We start from the raw sequence: 6,575 nt of genomic DNA on the forward strand, positions 1-6,575 counted from the left end.
AGTGTGTATTTTTCGAATGTACACTCGAAACTGCTCTAAGTAGAAAAATCTTGTTTATGTGGCCTAGACTTCAAAATTTGGCTAAAATATCAAGATCATGTGGGTCTACAGACCAACATGTCCTGATCAATAGCATGTTTTCAATCAAAATAGACACCTCTTGAGCTAAATTATAGCGTTCGAGTCTTTTCGAGGGTGTATTTTTCGAATGTACACTCGAAACTTCTCTAAGTAGAAAATTCGTGTTTATGAGGCCTAGGCTTCAAAACTTGGATAAAATATCAAGATCAAGTGGGTCTATAGACCAACATGTCCTGATAATTAGCATGTTTTCAATCAAAGTAGACACCTCTTGAGCTAAATTATAGCGTTCGAGTTTTTTCGAGTGTGTATTTTTCGAATGTACACTCGAAACTGCTCTAAGTAGACAAATCTTGTTAATGAGGCATAGATTTCAAAATTTAGCTTAAATATCAAGATCATCTGGATCTATAGACCAACATGTCCTGATCATTAGCATGTTTCCAAAAAAAAAAAACACCGGTGGAGCTAAATTATAACGTTCAGGTCTTTTCGAGTGTGTATTATTTGAATGTACACTCGAAACTGCTCTAAGTAGAAAATTCGTGTTTATGAGGCCTAGCCTTCAAAACTTGGCTAACATATCAAGATCATGTGGGTCTATATACCAAAATGTCCTGATCAATAACATGTTTTCAATCAAAATAGACACCTCTTGAGCTAAATTATAGTGTTCGAGTCTTTTCGAGTGTGTATTTTTCGAATGTACACTCGAAACTGCTCTAAGTAGACAAATCTTGTTTATGAGGCCTAGATTTCAAAATTTTGCTAAAATATCAAGATCATCTGTGTCTATAGACCAACATGTCCTGATCATTAGCATGTTTCCAATAAAAATATAAACCTGTTGAGCTAAATTATAGCGTTCGAGTCTTTTCGAGTGTGTATTATTCGTATGTACACTCGAAACTGCTCTAAGTAGAAAATTCGTGTTTATGAGGCCTAGGCTTCAAAACTTGGATAAAATATCAAGATCATGTGGGTCTATAGACCAACATGTCCTGATAATTAGCATGTTTTCAATCAAAATAGACACCTCTTGAGCTAAATTATAGCGTTCGAGTCTTTACGAGTGTGTATTTTTGAATGTACACTCGAAACTGCTCTAAGTAGAAAATTCGTGTTTATGAGGCCTAGCCTTCAAAACTTGGCTAACATATCAAGATATTGTGGGTCTATAGACCAACATGTCCTGATCAATAGCATGTTTTCAATCAAAATAGACACCTCTTGAGATAAATCCTAGCGTTCGAGTCTTTTCGAGTGTGTATTTTTCGAATGTACACTCGAAACTGCTCTAAGTAGAAAATTCGTGTTTATGAGGCCTAGGCTTCAAAACTTGGCTAAAATATCAAGATCATGTGGGTCTATAGACCAACATGTCCTGATAATTAGCATGTTTTCAATCAAATAAACACCTCTTGAGCTAAATTATAGCGTTCGAGTCTTTTCGAGTGTGTATTTTTCGAATGTACACTCGAAACTGCTCTAAGTAGAAAAATCTTGTTTATGAGGCCTAGATTTAGAAATTTTGCTAAAATATCAAGATCATCTGGGTCTATAGACCAACATGTCCTGATCATTAGCATGTTTCCAATAAAAATAGAAACCTGTTGAGCTAAATTATAGCGTTCGAGTCTTTTCGAGTGTGTATTATTCGTATGTACACTCGAAACTGCTCTAATTAGAAAATTCGTGTTTATGAGGCCTAGGCTTCAAAAATTTGATAAAGTATCAAGATCATGTGGGTCTATAGACCAACATGTCCTGATAATTAGCATGTTTTCAATCAATATAGACACCTCTTGAGCTAAATTATAGCGTTCGAGTCTTTTCGAGTGTGTATTTTTCGAATGTACACTCGAAACTTCTCTAAGTAGAAAATTCGTGTTTATGAGGCCTAGCCTTCAAAACTTGGCTAACATATCAAGATATTGTGGGTCTATAGACCAAAATGTCCTGATCAATAGCATGTTTTCAATCAAAATAGACACCTCTTGAGCTAAATTATAGCGTTCGAGTCTTTTCGAGTGTGTATTTTTTTCGAATGTACACTCGAAACTGCTCTAAATAGAAAATTCGTGTTTATGAGGCCTAGGCTTCAAAACTTGGCTAAAATATCAAGATCATGTGGGTCTATAGACCAACATGTCCTGATAATTAGCATGTTTTCAATCAAAATAGACACCTCTTGAGCTAAATTATAGCGTTCGAGTCTTTTCGAGTGTGTATTTTTCGAATGTACACTCGAAACTTCTCTAAGTAGACAAATCTTCTTTATGAGGCATGGACTTCAAAATTTAGCTAAAATATCAAGATCATCTGGGTCTATAGACCGACATGTCCTGATCATTAGCATGTTTCCAATAAAAATAGACACCGGTTGAGCTAAATTATAGCGTTCGAGTCTTTTCGAGTGTGTATTATTTGAATGTACACTCGAAACTGCTCTAAGTAGAAAATTCATGTTTATGAGGCCTAGGCTTCAAAACTTGGCTAAAATATCAAGATCATGTGGGTCTATAGACCAACATGTCCTGATAATTAGCATGTTTTCAATCAAAATAGACACCTCTTGAGCTAAATTATAGCGTTCGAGTCTTTTCGAGTGTGTATTTTTCGAATGTACACTCGTAACTGCTCTAAGTAGACAAATCTTGTTAATGAGGCCTAGATTTAAAAAATTTGCTAAAATATCAAGATCATCTGGGTCTATAGACCAAAATGTCCTGATCATTAGCATGTTTCCAATAAAAATAGAAACCTGTTGAGCTAAATTATAGCGTTCGAGTCTTTTCGAGTGTGTGTTATTCGAATGTACACTCGAAACTGCTCTAAGTAGAAAATTCGTGTTTATGAGGCCTAGGCTTCAAAACTTGGCTAAAATATCAAGATCATGTGGGTCTATAGACCAACATGTCCTGATAATTAGCATGTTTTCAATCAAAATAGACACCTCTTGAGCTAAATTATAGCGTTCGAGTCTTTTCGAGTGTGTATTTTTCGAATGTACACTGTAAACTTCTCTAAGTAGACAAATCTTGTTTATGAGGCCTAGACTTCAAAATTTAGCTAAAATATCAAGATCCTCTGGGTCTATAGACCAACATGTCCTGATCATTAGCATGTTTCCAATAAAAATAGACATCGGTTGAGCTAAATTATAGCATTCGAGTCTTTTCGAGTGTGTATTATTCGAATGTACACTCGATACTGCTCTAAGTAGAAAATTCGTGTTTATGAGGCCTAGGCTTCAAAACTTGGCTAAAATATCAAGATCATGTGGGTCTATAGACCAACATGTCCTGATAATTAGCATGTTTTCAATCAAAATAGACACCTCTTGAGCTAAATTATAGCATTCGAGTCTTTTCGAGTGTGTATTTTTCGAATGTACACTCGAGACTGCTCTAAGTAGAAAAATCTTGTTTATGTGGCCTAGACTTCAAAATTTGGATAAAATATCAAGATCATGTGGGTCTATTGACCAACATGTCCTGATCATTAGCATGTTTCCAATAAAAATAGACACCTCTTGAGCTAAATTACAGCGTTCGAGTCTTTTCGAGTGTGTATTTTTCGAATGTACACTCGAAACTACTCTAAGTAGAAAAATCTTGTTTATGTGGCCTAGACTTCAAAATTTGGCTAAAATATCAAGATCATGTGGGTCTATAGACCAACATGTCCTGATCATTAGCATGTTTTCAATCAAAATAGACACCTCTTGAGCTAAATTATAGCGTTCGAGTCTTTTCGAGTGTGTATTTTTCGAATGTACACTCGAAACTGCTCTAAGTAGACAAATCTTGTTTATGAGGCCTAGATTTCAAAATTTTGCTAAAATATTAAGATCATCTGGGTCTATAGACCAACATGTCCTGATCATTAGCATGTTTCCAATAAAAATAGAAACCTGTTGAGCTAAATTATAGCGTTCGAGTCTTTTCGAGTGTGTATTATTCGAATGTACACTCGAAACTGCTCTCTAAGTAGAAAATTCGTGTTTATGAGGCCTAGGTCTCAAAACTTGGATAAAATATCAAGATCATGTGGGTCTATAGACCAACATGTCCTGATAATTAGCATGTTTTCAATCAAAATAGATACCTCTTGATCTAAATTATAGCGTTCGAGTCTTTTCGAGTGTGTATTTTTCGAATGTACACTCGAAACTGCTCTAAGTAGAAAAATCTTGTTTATGTGGCCTAGACTTCAAAATTTGGCTAAAATATCAAGATCATGTGGGTCTATAGACCAACATGTCCTGATCAATAGCATGTTTTCAATCAAAATAGACACCTCTTGAGCTAAATTATAGCGTTCGAGTCTTTTCGAGTGTGTACTTTTCGAATGTACACTCGAAACTTCTCTAAGTAGACAAATCTTGTTTATGAGGCCTAGATTTCAAAATTTTGCTAAAATATCAAGATCATCTGGGTCTATAGACCAACATGTCCTGATCATTAGCATGTTTCCAATAAAAATAGAAACCTGTTAAGCTAAATTATAGCGTTCGAGTCTTTTCGAGTGTGTATTATTCGTATGTACACTCGAAACTGCTCTAAGTAGAAAATTCGTATTTATGAGGCCTAGGCTTCAAAACTTGGATAAAATATCAAGATCATGTGGGTCTATAGACCAACATGTCCTGATAATTAGCATGTTTTCAATCAAAATAGACACCTCTTGAGCTAAATTATAGCGTTCGAGTCTTTTCGAGTGTGTATTTTTCGAATGTACACTCGAAACTGCTCTAAGTAGACAAATCTTGTTTATGAGGCCTAGATTTCAAAATTTTGCTAAAATATCAAGATCATCTGGCCCTATAGACCAACATGTCCTGATCATTAGCATGTTTCCAATAAAAATAGAAACTTGTTGATCTAAATTATAGCGTTCAAGTCTTTTCGAGTGTGTATTATTCGAATGTACACTCGAAACTGCTCTAAGTAGAAAATTCGTGTTTATGAGGCCTAGGCTTCAAAACTTGGATAAAATATCAAGATCATGTGGGTCTATAGACCAACATGTCCTGATAATTAGCATGTTTTCAATCAAAATAGACACCTATTGAGCTAAATTATAGCGTTCGAGTCTTTTCGAGTGTGTATTTTTCGAATGTACACTCGAAACTGCTCTAAGTAGAAAAATCTTGTTTATGTGGCCTAGACTTCAAAATTTGGCTAAAATATCAAGATCATGTGGGTCTATAGACCAACATGTCATGATAATTAGTATGTTTTCAATCAAAATAGACACCTATTGAGCTAAATTATAGCGTTCGAGTCTTTTCGAGTGTGTATTTTTCGAATGTACACTCGAAACTGCTCTAAGTAGAAAAATCTTGTTTATGTGGCCTAGACTTCAAAATTTGGCTAAAATATCAAGATCATGTGGGTCTATAGACCAACATGTCCTGATCATTTGCATGTTTTCAATCAAAATAGACACCTCTTGAGCTAAATTATAGCGTTCGAGTCTTTTCGAGTGTGTATTTTTCGAATGTACACTCGAAACTGCTCTAAGTAGACAAATCTTGTTTATGAGGCCTAGATTTCAAAATTTTGCTAAAATATCAAGATCATGTGGGTCTATAGACCAACATGTCCTGATCAATAGCATGTTTTCAATCAAAATAGACACCTCTTCAGCTAAATTATAGCGTTCGAGTCTTTTCGAGTGTGTACTTTTCGAATGTACACTCGAAACTGCTCTAAGTAGACAAATCTTGTTTATGAGGCCTAAATTTCAAAATTTTGCTAAAATATCAAGATCATCTGGGTCTATAGACCAACATGTCCTGATCATTAGCATGTTTCCAATAAAAATAGAAAATGTTGATCTAAATTATAGCGTTCGAGTCTTTTCGAGTGTATATTATTCGAATGTACACTCGAAACTGCTCTAAGTAGAAAATTCGTGTTTATGAGGCCTAGGCTTCAAAACTTGGATAAAATATCAAGATCATGTGGGTCTATAGACCAACATGTCCTGATCATTAGCATGTTTTCAATCAAAATAGACACCTCTTGAGCTAAATTATAGCGTTCGAGTCTTTTCGAGTGTGTACTTTTCGAATGTACACTCGAACCTGCTCTAAGTAGAAAAATCTTGTTTATGAGGCCTAGATTTCAAAATTTTGCTAAAATATCAAGATCATCTGGGTCTATAGACCAACATGTCCTGATCATTAGCATGTTTCTAATAAAAATAGAAACCTGTTGATCTAAATTATAGCGTTCGAGTCTTTTCGAGTGTGTACTTTTCGAATGTACACTCGAAACTGCTCTAAGTAGAAAAATCTTGTTTATGTGGCCTAGACTTCAAAATTTGGCTAAAATATCAAGATCATGTGGGTCTATAGACCAACATGTCCTGATAATTAGCATGTTTTCAATCAAAATAGACACCTCTTGAGCTAAATTATAGCGTTCGAGTCTTTTCGAGTGTGTATTTTTCGAATGTACACTCGAAACTGCTCTAAGTAGAAA

The sequence above is a fragment of the Papaver somniferum genome, unplaced genomic scaffold, assembly GCF_003573695.1.
Source record: "Papaver somniferum cultivar HN1 unplaced genomic scaffold, ASM357369v1 unplaced-scaffold_61, whole genome shotgun sequence".
NCBI classification, from domain to species: Eukaryota; Viridiplantae; Streptophyta; class Magnoliopsida; order Ranunculales; family Papaveraceae; genus Papaver; species Papaver somniferum.